The sequence below is a fragment of the Anas platyrhynchos genome, chromosome 1 (genome assembly GCF_047663525.1).
Source record: "Anas platyrhynchos isolate ZD024472 breed Pekin duck chromosome 1, IASCAAS_PekinDuck_T2T, whole genome shotgun sequence".
In the NCBI taxonomy this organism is placed as follows: domain Eukaryota; kingdom Metazoa; phylum Chordata; class Aves; order Anseriformes; family Anatidae; genus Anas; species Anas platyrhynchos.
In genome coordinates, this window is record NC_092587.1 from 141,002,520 (window position 1) to 141,023,914 (window position 21,395).

The window sequence follows — 21,395 nt, forward strand, 5'->3', positions numbered from 1 at the left end:
AATTACTGCAGTTTCATGTGATGAATATTTTCAGAATACAGTAATCTGAAATGAAATATGGGATGCACAGAAAGTTTCCCAAAGTATGGAATGCATTTTTCATATTTTTCAGGGAGTGCGTAATCTTTTTTTTTCCAGGATGGGGATATTAAGAAAGCCTTTTTTTTCCACACCAGCAGTTGGTGACATAGTTTACGGAGCATGCAGAATATAAACAGATGAATGTTATTTTTGATGTGTCATTGTCTCAGCAAGACAGGAATTGGCAGCACCGATGACATGACAAGTACTTGGCTATGTCAGATTTACCACATGGCTGTCAGTCTAGCAATTAAAAAGAACTGGCAGGAGACGATTGCTGTGGCTAAGCAGAGGAGCTGATTTTCTATTTCGGAGCCTGATTGTGCAAAATTTGACTCATTTTGTGCTTTCGAGACCAGGTGACTCGCTCAAGCGAGATGCTGTCCCCAGCAGCGGGTGGGGGTGTATGCTCCTGCAGCCACCTTACTTCGTGTTGGCTGATGAAGGGCTAACGTTGTTGTATGAAAGGTTTTTTTTATTTATTTTGCTGTCAGAGTTTAAAGACGAATTGGGAAGATGCTTGTGCGCTGCGCAGGAGCCCTTAAAGGGCTCCTTGTGGACTTCCCAGCAAAGGCCTTTTGTTCTGCCTGCGGGCTCTGTTTCACTTCACGTGACCACGGAGAGGGGATAAATAGCACCAGGACATGTGCAAAGCAAAGGATTTACTTATCTGAACACCCCCCCCATCTCCTCGGTCCTCAGCCCGCTGCAGGCCGGGCGGTGTAGGTTGGGAGCAGGAGGACAGCAAAGCCTCCATCAGAGCCGAGGTGAAGTTCCCCGGGACTTAATGCCTCAGAAAGAGCTGGTCTCCAGCCATCTTTAGCATTTTAATGAGCCCAGCTGATGCTTGGGTGAGGGCTTTTCTTTCCTTTCCTGACAGACTGCTGATACGCATCCAGGAAAACCTCAGCGCTAAACTCGATTCGCGGCCACACCGCTCTCCTCCTCCTCCACCTCCTCCTCCTCCTCCTCCTCCTCCCCTGCTGGCCCAGCTGCACTGAGCTGCTCAGAGGATGCCGACAGCCAGGATTTTCCTCCTGGATGGATGCTGCGTGCCACTTCTAGCCGTCAGCGAGCCACCCTGGCAAGCAGCTGCCCACCCCCCGGTGATGCTCACGCTGTCTCGGAGGAGGTGTCGAGGGGGAGCGGAGCACGCTCTTACCACATGGAGCCATCTGCCTTTAATGACCTCTCCAGCCTGATTTTCTTTTTTTCTCCCCCCTCTCAGCAGACAGGAAAATTTTCAGCCTTGTGCCTGACAGTTTCGTGTTACAAATCCTCTCAAGCTGGCTTCTAATTTTATGGTCTGCTTTGGTGACCACCTCGCACTGGCTGAGGGGAAGGTGGCAAACCGGGGCTGAGGCTCCACGGCTGCCCTGCTGTGTCCATCCCTCCCATCCTCCTCCCGCTTTTCAGGCTCAGCCTTAGCTCCTGGTTGGCAGATGCAGAAACGAGGTGCCTGGGCCTATTCAAACCCAAACTCCCTCCAGCATTTTGAGCTTCTCTGAACCTAGTTTGCACATACTTCAGTATCATGATGGGTTTTAATTCCCTCAGCTCCATCATGATGTGAAGGGTGGCACTGGAACTTCCTAACTTTTTGGAGACTGGGAACAATAGGCATGTGGAGGAAGTGTGAGCTCCTGGCATCATCTTTCCCAGTCTTTTGCTGGCAATCAGCAGAGCTTACAGCATCTTAAACAAGCTGACAAAATACACGTTCTAGGTTATGCATACGATTTTTTAAATCCTTTTTCTAAGAAACATCTTTGCCTTGTTTGAAGGAAAGAATGGGTAGACATCAGCGACGAGCCTTTCCTATGTTGTGTAAGCAGGTATATGTAAACAGATGTTAGGGAAAGCTCCACAGTTTTTGAAGAAAAGAGGCCTCTTTTGGAAGTTTTTATACTTTTTTATGAAGTTTAGTCAAAACTTGTTGTAAATTAAGCTTTCAGAGTTTTCGGTTCTTAGACGAAGCTTTATGTTTTGGGGGGAAGCAGTCTACTGCCCCAGATGTTGTATAAAAATGCCGTCACAAGAGAAAATCCTGTAATTTTTACCTATATGTAATTTTATATATGGCTTAGAGGCAGTTGTTACAAATATAATATTACACAGGATTATTTTTTGGTGCTCTCTAATTGTTACCAAAACTGCAAGTGTCAGGGGCTCTGTGGTGGGGCTTGAAATAGCTCCTGGTGGTCCTTTTTCTCCCCCCCCAGTCTCCGGCTATTACCACATCACACAGCACTGCCGAGGTCAGCACATTTTGGCATGTGCGGTCGTCTGTGTCCAGAGGAGGCTCTGGGAGGCGTGAGTATTCAGGGCTGAGCCCGGGGAGGTAAGAGCAAACTGCATTTTCTCAGCCCCCGGCTGGCCCAAGCCGGTGTTTAAGAGGCCTTGGCTTTCATTATGGGTAAATTCTATTAAACATGCTCTTTTCACCGCTCTCTTCGCGTTCTGGGAAGAGCGGATTTGTGCCAGAGAAAATAACTGGTTTTGGAGGGGAGCGGAGGAGGCCAGCTGAAATAAGGGTGGTTTTTGAGTGTGCTTGGCTTTGAAACCTTTTCGTCTCTCTCTCAGGTTTCTCAGATCATTCCCAGCGAGTGCTGGGCTTGAACTTTCAGATGTGACTTTTCACGTGCCCTCAGTTTTCGGGAGGGCTTCCTGAAACTTGGCTTTTTTAGAGTGCACATGGTACCTGTCTTCTGAAAACCACTGGCTGCGTTTTGGTCCTGGTGTTTTCTTTTTTAACTTGGAGGTAACATTGAATGTTACTGCAGGGCTGATGCTGACAAATGCCATTGCCAGCACGATATGCTTGCTCTGTGTGGAGGCAACGAGGTCTGGGGGGATGCTCGGGGTGAGGGCACCAGTTTATTCTCGCCGTAGCCCCAGCCTTCCTCTTGTGCTCTTGCTGGGGATGTGACCTGTTCCCCTGTTCTCCTGTATGGGTCTCCTTTTTACCCACCATTTCCCATCGCTGCCTCTCACTGCTTTATTCTGTGCACCTGATAGCTGTGGTCAAGGAGGCTTTGGAGAGGTGCTTTTGGGGTAGGAAGAGGCAGAGGGCTCACAGGTCGCAAGGAGGACCCAATCCAGTGCTTGAGCTGCGTGGCAGGAGGCAGTGGCCATGCCATTTCTGCAAGCTGCCATGCTTCCAGCGGACACTTCCCAAAAGTGTTTCTTATAATAGCTGTCTGGCCTTCCTTACAGGGGGAAAAAAATCACTCAGTGGCTTAGAAATCTGGTTATTGTAAAAGAAAACACGTTTGTAGCACATCTGGGTAATTATCTCCTAGAGTGTGGTTTTATCTGTCCCCTGTTCTCACGGGATCCGATGATACCATCTCGGTGGCATTTCCTCAGGAAAGCTGGTGACTCCCTGGTCCCCGTCACCACCCTGGCCCTGCTGGTGACGCCGGCCCCAAGGAACCGAGAAGGAACGTGACATGGCGCTGCTTGCCACGGGGACGGGGACAAGATGGCGTCCGCTGCCTCACGGGTCTCGGCCTCGCCCCTGACCTAACGCGTGTGGCTGTCTCCTGTCAGAGGCTGGCTGTGACCCCTGATCGGATGAGGGAAATTTCCTTCAGCTTGAGCCTTTTATCCCTGGAAGGTGGGCTCAAGCCTTGTGTAAGGGACTGAAGTTTCTGACCGCAGCCCTTAGGCATAGGGCATGTGGCACTGATGGGAGGGAACACAGACCTAGTGCTGGAGGGGGGCAGCTGGGTGGGCGCCTGCTCTTCACGGTGGCCGCTTGCCTTGGGCTGGTGTCAGCCGTGTCCCCAAGTCAGTGTCACCCATGGACACCTGCCCAGGTCTCTTCTGAGCGAGGTGTTAGTGCTTGCGGTGGAGTGAAACACCAGCACGGGCTGTGCCCAAGGCAGGCTGACCCGCACATATGGACAGCGGGGTGCTCGCTAGGTGTTGGTGCACGGACTTGGGCTTCCAGTCCCCACTGTTTCTATACCTTGATTTTTAATTACTCTCTCAGATGCTTTCTCACTTTTGGCTTTAGCCCATTTTTCCCCCGTTCCCTTTCACTCGTGTAGCGGTTTCCTTGCTTTGCCCCCTTTACCTCCAGTCACCTTTAGTTCCTTAGGACAGGAGCTAACTGCACGCTGCTGGGCTGGAGCTACAAACAGAACGACCTTTTCCTAAACACACCTCTGTTTTAAGGGCGAGGCGATAAACCTCTTTGAAAGGGCATTTGCACCACTCTTTCCTTTCTCTCTGAGGGTACCTTGAAGTTTTTTGTTTTTAAATCTGCTTTTGATAATTACTGCAGTTGATGAAATCAACCATGGCTTTTGCAAGCGTTCCTGTACATTTAGAGAAGTAACTTCTGGCAAACTAGACCTTGTCGTTTCCTTATGCGTTAAAAAAACGTGACTTGCTCTCCCCATATTCAGCACCAACCTCCTTATTTCCCCAGCTTGAACAGAAAGGATGAGGTCGGGCTAGGAGAAGGAGTCCTGTGTTGATCTGGCAAGGGTGAAAGAGCCTGCTTTCACAGAGACATGTTTTCAAAAGGCTTAAGTTACTCTTATATTGTCCTCAGCAGCAAGGATTTGTTTTCATAGCTGAGAGTAGAACAAATGGCTTTCTTTAAATGACAGTATTTTTAGTAAAAATGCGGGGAGTAGGGTAGTAATAAAATTGTCTGCAGCTGAGATAACATTTTATTTTATTTACTTGTCTGGGGTTTTTTTGCGAGTCAATAGCTAGTACAAGGCATTGTCATTGCCTGAGCACAGCGAAGAGGCGAGGTGCTAATTGCTGTTTTCCGAGACAAGGACAACAGCTGGAGAAGCTCCACTTTGTCGTTGAGCTCCCGGTCTTTATTAGCAGCCACTGATCTAATCCGGTTGCTTATCTTAGTGACACAGCTTTGGTCCTTCTGTACCAAGTTATGAGATTGGCCATCCATCCGTCTGTCCGTCCATCCGTCCATCCTTGAAGTCCATAAACGAGATAACAGAAGCAAAAGTTGTGGAAGCAGGGCTCTGCCTCAGCCCTTCCAATTTACTTTTCAGTTTCTTGGCACTTTACTGAATACCCCATGAAACATGCCTGGAGAAAGGTAGATATTTTTCTTCTCCTCCTGACAGGATTCATTGCAGCTCCAGTCGCACAGTGCAGCAGCAGTTAATTGTGAAGCTGTGCTGGAAGTGATGTCCTTGGCAGCAGAAAGTTTTTCTTGTTGAACTCCTTGGCATGGAAGTGGCTTTTAGCAACCCCGTACTCGTGATCCTACTTCCTTAATTTATAAATATTAAATTAGAAGAATTAAATGTCTTCTGATTTCAGCTAATGAAAGTGAAGTAAATCATGGTTATGGATGAACTGCTGTGTAAACTTGCTGCTGTAAAATACCCTGCCAAGTAGGATGCTGTAACAAAGTAAATCCTATAAGCCCAAAGCTTAATTATTGATTTGATTTAGGCATATATACAAGGGCTAAGAAAATACTATAAATTCAGCTTCTAGTGTAAGTTGTAATTCAAGTTGTAAAACAGTTTCTATTATGGGCCTCAGACTGGAGACCGTCAAAATAATTGATTTTTTTTCCCTGTTTTGGCCAAAAGTTTTCATCTGGCTCATTCTCCCAGGAGTTTGCTTTGAGTGTTTGTGCTAAGTGGTTTTGGTTGGGCCGTTGAAATTGGGAAGGTGATGGGAGGAATTGGTTCCCCTCATCTGATTAAATTCTGTCCTTTCTTTTATAGTGGGCCAGAGCAAAGGTTTGAAACAGGAGGAGAAACTGATGTTGGAAAGATTTTAACTGTTGAGATGTGGAAATTTTCATGTATTCAGAGCAGGCCTTCAACAGAGGGATTGAGAAACTGCCTCCACCAAAATCTCACAGTGCTTCTGTAAAACCAGGGGTGTAAATAGTATCGCAGATCCCCCAGGCTGTTGCAATCTGGATGAAATCCCATGTATGGGGAGACGTGGCAGAACTGATGAATGTGGTCAGGGTTTTGGGCACACAAAATGCCCTTTGAGCCCAAAAAGAGGATGAGCAAACCTGAAGCGAGATGCAAGCTGGATTGTGTCAATCTAAGTTTCTAAGAAGGTTTTTAGTTTTTTTAACACGGGTTTTAATTTTTTAAACACCGTGCCCTCTTTTTGAATACCATGACTGCATTTTGCCTTCACTTCAGATAATTTTTAGCTGGGGTGCACGTGCTCTCCTGAATCTGTTTGGGCTGAGCGGTTTGTGTGTGGGGGTGGTTGAGCACTATCTGATACAATGACGCTTTGGTCGTGATTTGAGGCCTCCGAGTGGTACTGCAGCATAAATAAGAAATAAATTGTCGCTGAGCCGCACTCCCACGCCAAGCCTCTGTAAACCCATTCACTCCCAACGGGGCTGTTGTTCCAGCTGTAATTAGCCTGCTGCGTGAGCATCCCCCAGGAACCAGACCTCGTTGGTGGCCGGTGGAGAAGCTGCAGCCCTGTCTCCACACGCTATCTTCACAGCTGTAGCCCTCTCAAACCCCATGCTCCCAATGAATGAGATCCCATTGTGTTTGCTCTCACCCCAGCACGTACCATTGGCAATGTAGGAACACCGCCTGGCATTGCTCTAGGTGGCTTGTACCTTGAAAATAACCCGCAGGACATCTGCACTCAGGGGTGCATTTACTCGGGCTTTAGACCATCCATATCAGCTGTGAAGTGCCTCCCATTGGTGCCTCTCCCTAGATGGCTTGATTTAATTTCTGGCTCCCTGCAGCTGTCTATCTGCGGGTCTGGTAGCCTGTCAGTTCCACCCATAAAGCCAGGGCAGGCTCCCATTCACCCTCTTCTCCTTTTCATAGCTTATTTTTTTTTGAGCTTCAGGATCCTCTTTGTTCCTTCACCTAGGAAAGACTGAATTATGCCAACCTGAAGGTAGGAAGGTAGGTGGTTGTTCTGCTAAAAAAAAAACACCAACAACTAACCAACCAAAAAAAAAAAAGCCAACACTTCTCTACCTTTTTTTTTTTTTTTTTTCCCAATTAGCTTTATTTTTGCGATGAGTTTCCCCCTTGCTCTGTTTCAGGTGTTGGCATTTGGACATACATCAAACAGATAAGCTGGGGGGCATACAGCAGGTATTCATACTTGCACGTGTAACTTCTGCATTCTCCACAGCTCGCTGTGAGCTTGGAAAGGTCCTGTCTTCCCTCAAAACGAAGGAAATGCAGGAAAAATGGGCTCAAGCAGGTTATTGGTATCAGAACCAGCTCTGGGAGGGATGCGGGGAGGAGCAGTGCCGGGACTCGGCATGTGCCCGTGCCGTGAGGTCAGGCATGCTCGCTGGAGCCTTGGTGACCCCGTCCGCTCTGCTGAGTGACTCATCAGATAGCTAAATGCCCCCCGCTCCAAGCTGTTGGCCGTCTTTTTTCCAACAAAGAGAAGAATAACAGAACTGCAGCCCACTGTGCTGCTCCCTACTGTGCTATAGTGCCGGCCTCGCCAAGGGTTTTATTTGAAACTTGGCGTAGGGAGCAGATAATTGGAACATTGCTCTTTTTTTTTTTTTTTTTTTTCCCTACCGTTATGGTAAATTCGTGATGCACTTGCACACTTCCCTTTAACCCATGCTCATTATATGCAATCCTACAGACTGCCTCGCTCAGGGCACGATTATCCTGAACCGGACCCCGGTAATGTCCTAATGAGGCAGGGCCCCACAGCACACCAAGCAGAGGGTGAGCTGAAGCCCTAACGAAGGCCGTGCCCGATGTCTGCCGTGGGGTGCAGGAGCCATGCCGCGTGGCCCCGGGCTGCTGCTCCCTTCTGGAACCTTCCGTCTGGGATGCGCAGGCTTTTCAAACGACTTGGCATAGAGTGAGCCATCAGTGGAGGAGTGTGGGAGGAGTTGGCCTGTGTTAAAGGCAGTCTTTTCTCACCACCTCTGAAACGCGGAGCCTTTTGGAGGAGCTGGCGATGGTTAAATTTGGAAGCGAGAACACCTCAGGCTTGAAAGTACACCAGCAGCACCCGCGCCCGGCGGGGCAAGGTGCAGAGGCGACGGTGCTGAAGCGGTGGAAATTTGTCCTGAAGGACAAAGTGTCTCCGCAAAGAGGGAATTCGGAAAAATTATTTTCTTTTGCCTTGCTTTCAGGCTGCTAGATAAAGATCTGCATTTCCTCCGCATCAGCAAATCTCGGATTTACAGTCTCTTGAAGACTTCCAAATGATGTTGTTAATGTTTATTCAACAGATCTTTCTTTAATAAAATATCTACTTGTTTCGGAGGCTGTCTTAACCTGCTCATTCCCTTTTGCCGTACTGAAGGGCAGGGAAAGCATTAACGATAATTCTTCCTGTAAACCCTTTCTGCCTTTCCAAATTTAACATGGAAATCACTTAATATTTGGAAGCTGAAAGTTATAACGCGTGTACTTCTTGAACAAACCACACCACCTCTTCAGGAGAAGGAGATTATTTTTTCCGTGCGTTGGAGTAAGGCTGAAAAATTCAGAAAGCTGGAGGGATCTCCTCTGCCTTGAAGCAGGACCCAACAGCCTGTTGGAATAGGCACGCCTCTGGTTTTCAGCCTGCCTGCCGGTGTGCAGCGCTGTTTGTGGCATTGCACCCCTGTACTCGGCTCTGGTGAGGCCGCACCTCGAGTGCTGTGCTCAGCTTTGGGCCTCTCACTACCAGAAGGACATCGAGGCCCTGGAGCGAGTCCAGAGCAGGGCTACGAAGCTGGGGAAGGGCCTGGAGCACAAGGCCTGTGAGGAACGGCTGAGGGAGCTGGGGGTGTTTGGGCTGGGGAAGAGGAGGCTCAGGGGAGACCTCATTGCTCTCTGCAGCTACCTGAGAGGAATATGTGGGGAGCTGGGGTTGACCTCTTCTCACAGGTAACCAGTGATAGGACCAGAGGGAATGGCCTCAAGTTGCCCCAGGGGAGGTTCAGGCTGGCAATGAGGAGACATTTCTGCTCAGAAAGAGCAGTCAGGCACTGGGACGGGTTGCCCAGGGAGGTGGTGGAGTCACCGTCCCTGGGGGTGTTCAAGGAGAGGTTGGGCCTGGTGCTTGGGGACAGGGTTAGTGGGTGACAGTGGTGGCAGGGGGGTGTTTGGACCAGGTGATCTTGGAGGGCGTTTCCAACCCTAATGATTCTGTGGTTCTGTGTCTTAGGAGGGGTGGGAAGTGGTGTCCTGTCACCTCTGCTCCTCTTGGCCAAGTGTGGTCAAGTAGGAGCGTGGCCAAGAGGAGTTCACCTGCACCGGGTGGTGAAGATTCTCCACAGAGCAGCTTGGGGTGTCTTCACTGGGTGGTGGGGTGCCTTACAGCTGCCTCTCAAGGGGTTGCAAGTGGTGTGCTGGAGTCACACAGGGTTCCTTTGAGTGCACGAGTGTATTAGTGCCACTTCTGAGGCGTGCCAGAGCATCCTGCCTGGCCCCCAGCACCTGCCCCGAAAGGACATGCAGGTTTGCAGCAGGCCCTGTGCCTCTTTCTGCCTGCCCCGGGATGTCCCACCCGGCATCAATCACCCATATTTAGACCTTGTGGACTGCTCCGCAGGATGCCGGCAGTCCGGGCTCGGCCGATAGCTGGAGGAAAGGGAAGTCTGACTCCGTTTCCTTGGTTTTCCCTCAGCAGCCGTGAGCTCGTTGCCTCGCTGCTGCGGCCTTGGCTGCTCTTGTCCTTATCTTGCGAGGCACTGACTGTGCCTGATGCTTCTGCTGGAAACATTGGGGGCTATTTCCTGGTCCAAAACAGCTGCTCAGTACAGAGGAGCTGCAATACTTGTGGAAGGCTCCAGTCCTGGTAATACTTATCTGTTCCCATCTATCTGTCATAGCTTTTACCCAGGAATATGTAAGCACTTCTTAAAATAAATCGTAATGAATTACGCCTGACAACACAGCTATGAGCTTGGTTAGTAGTTTATAGATAAAAAAAAACAACAGAGGAAATTGATTTAGTTGTTCAAAATTGCTCAGGAAGCCTCTGGCCGGAGTGGAAATGTGTCATCTCCTTTCAGACCTCTCTTCCTCACATGCGTTCTCCCACCTCACAGTGCTTTGAGGTGAGAAACATTTGTTTGTAGTCTCGTGTCTCCTCCATCGTGCCTCAGCTTGCTCAGGATAGCAACTTCCCCGTGAACTTTTCTTCCTTGGCTGGTTCTGGAGCTTTTTTCTGGTCATTTTCAGGGGAAAAGCTAGAAAAACTGAGTTGGGTTTGCACTGAGGGCATCAACGACTGGAGTTCGCCCTGGGAATCAGCTCTCTCCTTGCCCTTGGGAGTGGTGACATCTATGCGTTATCTTCCAACCCCAACCGCATTGCCCATGGGGGGACCTTTCTGATACTTGTGGATTTGCTTGTAAGGAGAGGGTTAGAGGTTCCTGCCTGCTTTAACAGGAAAAAAAGAAGAGGGTTGGCACGTTTTGTCTTTTGGAGTGAAGACAAGGTGCACGTGCACCTCTTTACCTCCTGGACGCTGAGGCTGCTTCCCCCGAGGAAGCGGAATGTGGTAGCAGAAAGCCAGCGCTTAATTTGTGTAGTAGCACACTTTGCAAGACGTGACTTGAAAAGGGGAGAAAGAAACGTTTGCAAACTGAGGAGAGTCAGGGAAGTGGTTGTAAGGGTGGAGATAGGGGTGGAGAGCGGGTCAGACTCTCGCTGCATGCACAGCTTGGAGGAACAATGCTAGCGATGCCGACTTCTGAATGCACATACAAGTTTCTCCACAATTAATTTATATGAGCAGAGGTCCCCTGGCACAGCTGCTAGTTTCAAGAGCAGTTTGGCTGAAAGCCTCAGGTCTGTTACAGAGCTTTGCAAAAAAAACATTAAATAGATACTTGTTTCTTAAGTTTTATTTTTTTTTTCTTACCGTACCTTTTCCTTTCAGGGGCTTTAACCATCTCTTTTTTGTAGACTTGGGAAGCACCTGGCATGTCCATTGCAGTGGACAAATGATACAGAAACTTGTTTTTCTTCTCTGTCTTTGAACATTAGGACATTTTTTTTTAAACATATGGAGTTTGATACCCATATTTGAATGTTGGCCTTGCAGTCACGGCTGAAGCGATGGGACGTCCCAGCAGAGTGTGGTCCTGAAAACACCTGTGTCTAGCTGTGGTGGAAAGAAGTGCTGCTGACTGTCACAAATGGCATCATTAAATGGACAAGCCTTACTGAAATCTAGCATTTTAACCTTCTGTTACTCACACTTGTTTCCTGAGCTGCTCTGATGCAATGGCCTACTCTTGTGTGTTGGCACAGTCTCAAGGCAGGACTCTTTCCTTCTCTTTTTCTTTGGCTGTTCCTTCCAGCTTCCTGGACTGGATGCCTCTTCTTTGTGTCGCAGTATGTCCATGAGACGGATTTTTTTTGCATCTGGGAGTTTAAAGATCAGAAGGAAGCTCTGGTTTCATTCCTGCTTGGTTTTTGGTTCCTTGATGCTATTGCCTGGTCCCGAAGGCAGCAGCCATGTGAGTGTCACATTCGATCCAGTATCAGGTAATCTTGATTGAAGAAAGAAGGGCTTTGCTCATCATTTGTGAGGTGATTCCAACCGGAGGAAATGAAACCCTGCCACTGCTTGAAGTCAGTAGGTATCCTCAGTTGAGATGCTGTTTCCTGAGAATGGAGGAGTCTTCCCTGGGAGTGCTGAAGATCTGATGAGGAGATGAAAGATAAGGCTGTACTTGCTCCTACACGCCCTATCTCCAGCTCTGTTGCTATTGACCCATCCACCAGTAAAATACTTCTGTGTTTTTTTTGCAATCTTTACGTCTTATGTTCGAGAGCTCTTCCAAAGCCATAGTGCTTCTTGCTTCCCCAGAGAGGCTGTGCCAAGTGAGACACTGGGTGGGACCTCAGTCCTGGTTCCTCACTGGGGATCACCCGTCCTCTCTGCCAGGCCTCTCCCGTACCACAGCCTGGAGAAATGCAGCCTGAAGGCCTCCTTTTCAAGTTAATTTCCTTGAAGAAATCAGACTTGAGTTAAGCCTATCATGAATCTTCTAGTTTGTTTTCCTGGAATATCTTGGCACGGACTTGCCTGTGCTTTGAATGATTTCTGTCTTGAGGCAGAGGCAAAACTTGTCCTTAGTAAGTGCGTTCTTAGGGCTAAATGTGTGTGTGTACACATTCGGGGGGGTCACAGGAGTACAGCAAGTGAACTTTTGCCTGCAACGAGCATGAAAACGAAGACTGGGAAGCTGGAATAATCTGCTTTGAATTCACGCTAGTAGGTTTTCCTCATCATTTTCAGTAACTTCTCTACCTAAAGATGGTTCTTGGACGTCTTCATGTAGCAGGCAAACTGGAAGAAGTACATTATCTGCTTTTAACTGTGTACAAAAGATGGCTTGTAAGATACTGAAGCATTTAGTAAAAGATGAAAATAATAATAAAACCATCAAAATCAATTAAAATTAAGCACTTGCTTATTTTTTTTTCCCTAAAACAGAGTATTAGCAGTTGCCAGTAATTTGCTTTGGATTGTTTTCTCTGCCCCAGACGTTTGGTTGAGCACTTGGGAGCCCCTGCTCTGTGCTCCCTGCAGAAACCTGGGTGTTGCAGTTCCTCAGTTTTCATCTTTCTTATGTGCCTTGGATGATTTTACCTCTGATCCTCTCAGCCTTGCTTCTTTCTTGGCTGGTTTTGGGTTTTGTGGCAAAAAACGAGAGCAGGAAGCCCCTGTAGCTTTCCACCTGTGGGAAGTATGAGCTCCTTCCCTTGTTCCTTCAGTACTGGGCATCTTTTATGCTTCTAGCTTTGAATTCTCGTGTTTATTTGAACTCGAGCCCAGTGCAATATCAAATTAAGCTTCTGGGGTTTTCTGGATGGAAATTCATTGGAGGCTTTGGGCCTGGTTTTGTTTGTTTGTTTTCTTTTCAGGCATCTCCGTTTGAGATGCACTGCAGCTGGACGAGGGGTAAGAGGAGCACAAGAGCCCTCTTCTTTTTGCTCAGTTTTCACTAAAGCATCCTTCTGGGCCCTGGGCCAAAGTAAGACCCCTGGGACAGACCCTTGTGTCTGTGGGGACCCGGCTGTGTTCTGTCAGGCTGTGTGTGGCTGCAGGGGGATCTTCCCTTGGGAAGAGCTGGCTGTAGAAAGAGCCAAGCAGAGGTGAGTGAAGATAGGAAGAAAAAAAGTTAGCTTTGGTGTACGTGTCTGCGTTTTTCACTTTCAGGGGAAGCAGAGCAGCTTTTCGGCACAGCTTTGTTGGAGCTGGGACTGCTGGGAGTCACACAGGGCTGCCTGCACCTTGGTGTCTTCTCCCCTACCTTCCTTCCCTTGGCTTCTGGGTTCGGGCAGCGTCCCTGGGCTAGCAGGGGGGACGTGCTGCTGCCTTTCACTCCTCGGGGTCTCCTCAGCCAGGGTCAGCGACGGGGGCTGGCACTCAGGGACTCACCCATGCACGTGCCTTCAGCCACGGCCCGTGTCTCCTCCGTGCTTCTCCCAGGGGTTGGCTGGCTGGGGGGAATCGCAGCGGTAAGCATTGGTTGGGAAGTTGGGAAGAGAAGCCCGTGGACGTGTTGCGAATGTTCCTCTGCCGGCAGTTGCAATAGCCGCGCGTTGTGTAATTGAGCAATCAATTCTAGCACGCTGTATTGATGCTTGGAGAGCAGACACATGATTATAATAAGCCGGATTGCTCGTTCGGTAATTAGACGAGTGGCTGTAAATTTCAAAAGGCGAGCTTTAAAAGCATCGGAACTTTCCGAAATCCCGTTTTACGACGATTTAAAAAAATAATGACTTTGTTTTAGCTCTCCTCGGAGTACTGTAATTTGGGACAGGCACAGCTGGCACACGTTGACCCCCTCCCAAACCTCGGCAATCCAGTCCTGCTGGTGCTGCAGCTCTCAGCTCCAGCGCTCGGCTGGATGGAAGGGCTTTGGGTTTCTCTCCCTGGTGTGGGGAGGAGGGAGGAGGAGGAGGAGGGTAGCGTGGCAGCTGATTTAATTTTGTTTTCAACACACGGCACTTAATTGGAAGATTGCTTAATTCTAGGAACTGCTGCTCTGCACCACCGTACCACGCCATCGGTTTAGGTCGTGGCTGTAGCATTTGGGCAGACGACCTGATTGCTGTTTAATGCGACCGATTTCCAGATTCAAGTGGTGATTTGTGTAAATGGCAGGTAGCTTTTATGGCACCAGTCCGCAGGGCTTCCTCTCTCAGCAGGTTTGCATACACCCTAGGAAGGTGCAGTGGATGGCTCCTACTTTTTTTTTTTTTTTGCGTTTTCTCAGTTGTTCCTGGTCTGGGTCTGTCTCCGAGCCCTGGTGGCAGAGGTGGCAGGTTATTTTGCAAAAATCCGTGCAGCAGGAGGCAGCGTGCTGGCCCCAGCTGTGCTGCGAGCCAGATACAGCACGGTATGTCCCTCGCCCTCAGCCCTACCTGCTCGTGGAGACATCAGGGTATGGGCAGATCCGTAAGATCTTTCACAATTACCTCTGTGGAAAACACCCATCCGAGTACGGAAACTTTGGGTGTGGAGGGCACTCCTGAGATGGGGCTGGGACAATTTTATCACTTCATTGGGGCTGGTACTCGAGGCTGAAATGTTGACAGGCTCCCATTGCCCTGCCTGTGCTTAGGGGAGATGAGCTGATGGGTCAGCCTGTTGTGGCCCTCAGGAGGTCTGGCCCATTTGCCTGTTTCCTTTAGGTTTTGCTTCTGAGGGGGGGCCACATCCCCGCTGTCTCTCTGCCCCGCTGTGAGCATCGATGATGAGAATTCAGCCTCTGCTGTTCGCTCCTCTTCTGCAGGCCGGGGCAATGCCATGTTGTCTTCTTTGTTGCAGCTCACTGAACGGTTTGCGACCAAAATCTTGGCCTTCCTGACTAGCAATTTTTACATTACGCCTAATGACAGCTCTGCTCCGGATTAGTGACTTGTGGTCTGCAGGAACAGATGGTTTTGGGGCGTGAGACAAATACTACTTTTGTGCCGTGTCATGAGGAAAGATTTTTTTATTTTTTTCCCAAGTGTAGTTCTTGGAAATGCTAACAAGTCTGCAGTGGGTGTCCTACCTACAGTTACAGCAGGCAGCTGTATTTGGGACTAAAATCTGACATCCTTTTACACTAAAAAAACTTTGCTTAATCTGCATTATATTTGTGCCACGAGCTCACTGTGGGGTGCTCGGGGACCGGTTGCAGCGGCAGGAGCTCAGTGTGCCTGCTCCACGCGTCCTCCTTAGGAATTTCGTCTCCTTTTTGTTTGCCAGAGCTCGGTCTGCGAAGGCCCGTGCTGTGTTATTTCAGAGCAGCGAGCGTGTTTTGACTGGTTTTTGCGAGGCCCTCGGTGTGTTCTGGAGCACTCGGTAAAAAGTAATCGTCAGAGAACGTGCAGGCTGCATTTATCTCATTAACACGGCTCTCATCCCCAGATTAACCTGTCCGCTGGATGCGTGGCCCCTCCAAATTATACACGTGGTGGCCACAGGCTTTGGGAGCACGGCTTAAATACTGCTCAGGTGGCAACCGAGAGGAAGTGGGCTTCCTCTCGGCCCTTCTTTCCACTCTCCCTCCTTCCCTAGATAAATAAATACCAGGCTGGGGGACTTTCTGAGGTTGGCGCTTCATTGTTTGCGAGTCTGGTAAAGAAAGGGTTGTTCGTACAGGCTGGGGTTTCTGAGTCAGGCTCTAAGTGCTGACAAAGCAGAAATAGCTCGAGGTCTGAAAATACTGCGTGAGGATTTGAAAATAGTTCATGTGGACACAAAGCTGTTTACAGATTGCTCTGGCCACCTGCCAGTTTCTCAAGGACAAGGTGTTTTTTTGCTTTAGAATCACAGATGTACTTGGCAGGATATCAGAAGATTTAAAAAAAAAAATAAAAAAAATCTGGAAAGAGCCTTAACGATGCAAGTCCTCATTTAATTAAAATACATCTAACTTTAGGCTAAATGTGTGTTTTGCATCTTGCAAACAAGTTGGGAAAATATTCCTTAATTTGCTCGTGCATCCAGGGTCACAGTATAAAGCACAGTCCCTGTCTGTGTGGCTCCTACACCGGCTGGTTTGATGCTTTGCAGGAAAGCCTCCTCTTGTAGCGCTTCCCCAGCGTGTCTTGTGCCCTGGAAACTGCATTTCAGCTTCAGCATTGGCTGCCTGGTAAAGGATGGCTCCCTCCTCCAGGAGGTGTGAGTGACAAGAAGTGGCACCGATCGTGTTCATCATGACTGGGTACAAATGAAGGAGGTACCTGCCCGTGTCTGCCCCGAGTAGGAGAAGCAAAATCCCTCAAACACAGAGCCAGCGCTTCTTTATTGCGCCTTGTGGACTGGAGGAGTATTGACAGTTGGACTGGAACTTCTTTATATATATATGTGTATATATATATATATATATATATATATATATAATACATTCAAGAATTTATTAACTTTTCTCCTTAAATGCTGATGTTGTAGGTTTTTGTAAAGGTTATGGATGTTTTTTTGTTGTAGCCACGTTGAAACAAACCTCATTAAGCAGTCCTGCCTGCTCTGCTCACCTGTACTGTTCCTCCGGGGTGGTAATAAATGAAAATAGTTCTTTCCTTTGCAGGTGTAAATTGCTCCACGTGTCCACGTGTGGGCCCTGGTGGGGTCACTTTGTGTGGAGGCAGCAAATGGTGTGCCCCTTGTGGTGGGGAGCCACCTCTTCTTGAGGTGGCACCAAGTGCTTGTGAAGGCGAGGTGGCACCCGGGCCTGTGGTGATCCCCATCAAGGTGACTTTTTGTGGGGTCACCAGAGACAAATCGATGTTAGGACTCATCTTCTTGGTGGACTTAAAGCCGAGGCCCTGTGGAGAACATGTGGTGGTTGTGCTGGGGGCGTTGCCAGAAGTCCCCAGTCCATCGGCCTCTCCTGCTGGGTGGTCTGTGTGGAGATGGAAAGGAGGGCAGCCTGCAGGCCCCATTTGTTAAGGAATGCTTTGTGCCACTTGAGGCAGGACACGGCTAGCCCTGGGAGATCCTCCTGAGAGCCGGCAGCCCCTTGTGGTGCTCTTCCTTCCCTCTGCCATCCCGCTGCTCCACGGGGTGAGGTGGGCATGGGGCAGGGGCCTGGGCCCTGCCGTGATCCTGGGAAAGGGAGATGGTGGCTCCCTGCCATGGTGTTCCCACCATCCATTTTCGGCTTTCCTGGCCTTTTTGCCTATTTAGGCAATGAGCTGTCAGGAGGAGGAAGTGCCTGTGGTAATAATGTACATCTTTTTTTTTTTTTTTTCCCCCGCTTTAGCAGGGAACAGCTTTTCCCTGTGTCCCTGGAGGTGCCTAACCCATAATAACCATGTTTTTCGTACTTCACAGAAATGCGTGAGGAAATTGTCCCGATTATTTCTTCCACAGGCTGCTCGGGAGCCTGTGGGTATCGAAAGGCGGATCGAGAGGGTGTTGTTTGCTATTCTGCTTTCCAGGCATTTGATGTCAAGAGCTAGACGGAGGGAAAACACAGCACCCTGTCCCGGCTTTTGACTGAAACAGTGGGAGTCTTTAATAGCTTCTGGTCGGGTCGGGTTTAGAAATCAGCTAACAGGAAAAGGGAACATCGTTTTTTTTGTTTTTTTTTTTTTTAATTCTCGTGCATTTCTGCCAGGCCTTTGTACTGAGGTTGTTTGCTGATTTTTGTTTTACAAGGAGCTTCCATGTCAGATAAACTTTATCCCTTTTTTTTCTTTTTTTTTTTTTACAAATTTATCTCCACGGCTGGAGCCTGTAATTATTCAGCTTGCTCAGTAGTTTTATCAGTAGGAACAGCATTATTTTGGCTACAAATGCAACGAGGCAGACTTGCTTTAAGAACATTCGATTTTTCTTTTATTTTCTATTAATTGCGGAGGTTGCTTTTGCTTTGCGCTGTTCTTTTTGCCTGTCCAAATGCGTGCTCTGTGTCCTCCTCAAGCAGTGCCCTTGCTGCTTTTCACAGGGTAGACCTAGGAGTTTTTGGGGAAGTTTTTCAACTTGGTTGCCCCTCTGTTCATAATTGTCAGCATGGAATAACGGGAGGTTGGAGAGGTTTTCCAAAGACTGTGTGCAGGATAATCCAAGCATACAAGTCGTGAGTCACGCCTGCTGCCTTCCTTCCTTAACTAACTTGTGACGTTGTCCCCCGGTCTGCTTTCGTGCCATTTAGCTGGGGAGCAGGCTTCCAGGAACAGTCCCCCAAAAGGCACATCCATGCAAGGAAAATGTGCCAGCAGAAGTGCATCGCTGTGCAATGCATATCTTGGGTATTTAGGGGGGGAGGAGGTAAGCGAACAGGTAGCATGCCTTTTGCATTTCATTTGCATAGCTCTTTGATAACACTAAGGCTTCTTGGGGATAAAAAGTAAAAAAAAAAAAACCACGCTTAAACCAGCACATGACACTACTTGCCTTTGAACCTTTCCCAAACAACAAAAAAAAATTACAGTAGCAATGTGTGCAGAGGAGGAAAGAGGCAAGAAGTAGGTGTGCTAACTGACGTGGGGAGTGTGGGTCGGCCTGAAATTTATAATGTTCTGCAGATCTTGGCAGTCGACCAAGGATTCCCCTTGTCCCCTCTGCTATTCACGATGCTGAAAGCCCACTGAGATGAGAAATAAACAGCATATTGCTATCAGACATGGCTGGGAATATGGTTAAGTAATGGATCCAGTGCAACATCCAGTTCAATGTTGCAGGGTTGACGGGGAGAGCTGTGTTTCAAAACCCTCTGCATGTAAATGAAAACCCTGTCATCCCGCAGGAGAAGAAGCAGGACGAGGTTTTGGGTCAGCAGGCTGGGCCCCATTGACTTGCTCAGCCCAGTTCTGTGTTTGCCCAACAGCCCACTTAAAAATAGAAGGGAGCAGCAGCTACAAAAATATCTTTGCATTCCTTCCTCGGGAGGATAACCAAGTGCTTCAGCATGAATAGATGCATGGCAAGAGGGAAGGGACAGGGGAGGGCGTGTAAGAAACAGCAAGGGATTTGGAAATTCTGCTTAGGGAACTTCTTAACATGGCCTAACTGCAGGGGATGCTCTTATCTGGGAGGGTGGTGGCCGGGCTCAGCTGCTGGGCACCCCGTGTGTGGGGTAGGGGTGCCCTGGGACACCCCGTGGGGGACACGGCTCCACATAGCACTAAGGCAGGGGCATCGTTGGGCATGAAAAATGTCCTGCTGGAGGGACAGACAGCGCTGAGATGCTGCATGGACGTGGTCTTGATGCCTGCTGTGTTCACATGGTGCCCAGGGTGGTGGGCTCGAATGCATTTTTACCCCCAGAGATGGAGTCCTGCAGGCTTCTCCCAGCAGTTCCTTCAACATATTCAACCACTTCTATATTTATTATTATTTTTAAGGTGGAGAAAGCTTTCCAAAGTGCAGGCCAGCCAGGAATATCGGACTATCAGTCTCTCAAAAGCAGGAGCCCTTGGCCGGTTTATGTTGCAAGAGAAATTGCAGCGGCGGGCGGAGAGTTTGACAAGTCTGTTCCTGAGCAGGGCGGTGAGGCAGATAAACAAACAAACACCAGCTCCGCTCCTGCTTACATGTTGTGCCTGTGCCGTTTGCTTTTTCCCCCTTTTTCTGCTTGGAAAAATGGTTTTAATAAAAAGAATGTGACTTGGAAATGTCCTTTTCCTTCTCCCATATAAATCAGTTTGTCACGCTGCACCCCCCAGTCATGTTGTAGATGCTTATAGGAGCGCTCCATACGTTATGACGAAAGGGTATTTGGAGCAATTTTTAACGATAATTCGGAACTGACCGGGGTTTAAATTTGGCCTGAGATCCCGAGAAGCCCACGTTTCCCACAGTCCGCAATTCCCCTGCCTTCCAGTCCCTCAGGAGGCTGCTGGAGGAGCTTTTCCCCTCCCCACCACAGAGGCAGCGAAATGAAACGCCAGCTCTGGCCTCAGCTCCCCGCGCTTCAATAGCAGGCGGCCGAGGCATCGGCAGGACCCCGAGCAGCTTTTTTGTACTGGAGAGAAGCTTTTTTAGACTGGAGAAGCTTTCCTATACTGGGGGGCCGGCAGGGCTGCTGTGCATTACTCATGGCCGTGGGCCGCTCTCGTGGGGAGGAATGTTGTCTCGAGGAGAAGCTGCGAGGCTGAGCCCTGGGAAATCTCAGGATCCTCGCTGGAAATAGCCGGCCCAGCAGTAGTTAGAGGGTTTAAAGTGATAAATAAAGCAATTTTTCTTTTTTTTCTGAGCTTTTTTTTTTTTTTTTTCCCCTCTGAGATGTCCTTGTTCCTCTCTTATCTTTAGCCTGCTCTGCTTGTTCCTCAAACCGCGCTTCCCGGCGTCCTTGGACCTTTTAATTCCCTCCCCAGAGCCGCGGAGAATAAGGGCAGAGCCAAGAGAGGAGGCATCTTTCCACCTCGGTCGAAGGCATTTTCCCCTCCTCCTTTGGCAGGAGGGTGAGCCTCGAGGAGACCACCGCAGCCTTTTGCCATTAGGCAGAGGTCCAGGTGGGATGTTGGAGTTGCATCTCCCCAGGGCTCGCCGAAAGGCTCAAGAATTAGTAGGGTCGAGGTGAGGTCGATCTTGGCCATTGCGCACACATGTTACGACCCTAATTTAGTTTCAAAATCCAGCCTAGCTTGAGACCAAACTGTAAAAAGAAAGGCGTGCAATAAAGAGACTTCAGAGAGCAGGCAGAAGCCCGAGTACAGTAATTTATTTATAGAAAGCACGTGGATCGGGTAATGGGGGGAGAGTGCAGCACAGCGCGACTCCTAAAAGGAGCTGGGGGCAGAGATTTCTGCGGGATTTCACCCGAGCTCTGGGTGATGCAGCATCAGCAGCGCTGGGCATTGCCTCTCCGGGGGCACCGTGATGTGGGAAGGAGCCAAAATCTCTCCAAAGAGACATGTGGTTTGGGGTGCTCTGCTTGTGGGGTGCCAGTCTTGAATAAAGCGAAGAGGTTTAGAAGTCGGTCCAAGGAAAAAGATACTGATAACATCCATCAGCTATAGGGGATGCTGATTTGGGAAGGAGCTGAGGTTTGGGAAGGCTTTGGGGAGGTCAGGCTGTGTGTCGTGGGGCACACTGCCTTCTCCGAGCCCCGTGGTTTGCCCTGTGCCAGCTCTGGCTCTGGCTGTGCTCTGACTGCCGAGCAAACCAAGTTTTGCTCTTCCCCGCCCTGCAGTTTGCTTTTTCTGTGCTAACTTTCTGCCATTTTCGTGATCTAAATCAGCTTCTCATATGATCTGTGGCGTGCCAGAGTGCATTCGGCGCTCAGGGGAGACGTCTGCGACAGGAGGATGGAGGGAGGCAGGGGAAGGGGACGAGCTCCCCGCTGCAGTAGCTGCGATCTATTAATTCAGCTCAAGCTGTACCGAGAAACCCTACCCTTATGGTGGTGTAGCCGAAGGGAGAGGTTGTCT

At 49.1% G+C, this 21,395-nt stretch overlaps 1 protein-coding gene across 10 annotated transcripts in view; it reads left to right on the top strand.

The window, feature by feature from the left end:
- Nucleotides 1–21,395, top strand: part of MAP4K4 (mitogen-activated protein kinase kinase kinase kinase 4) — a 133,746-nt gene that overhangs the window by 37,816 nt on the left and 74,535 nt on the right. The window lies entirely within an intron of this gene.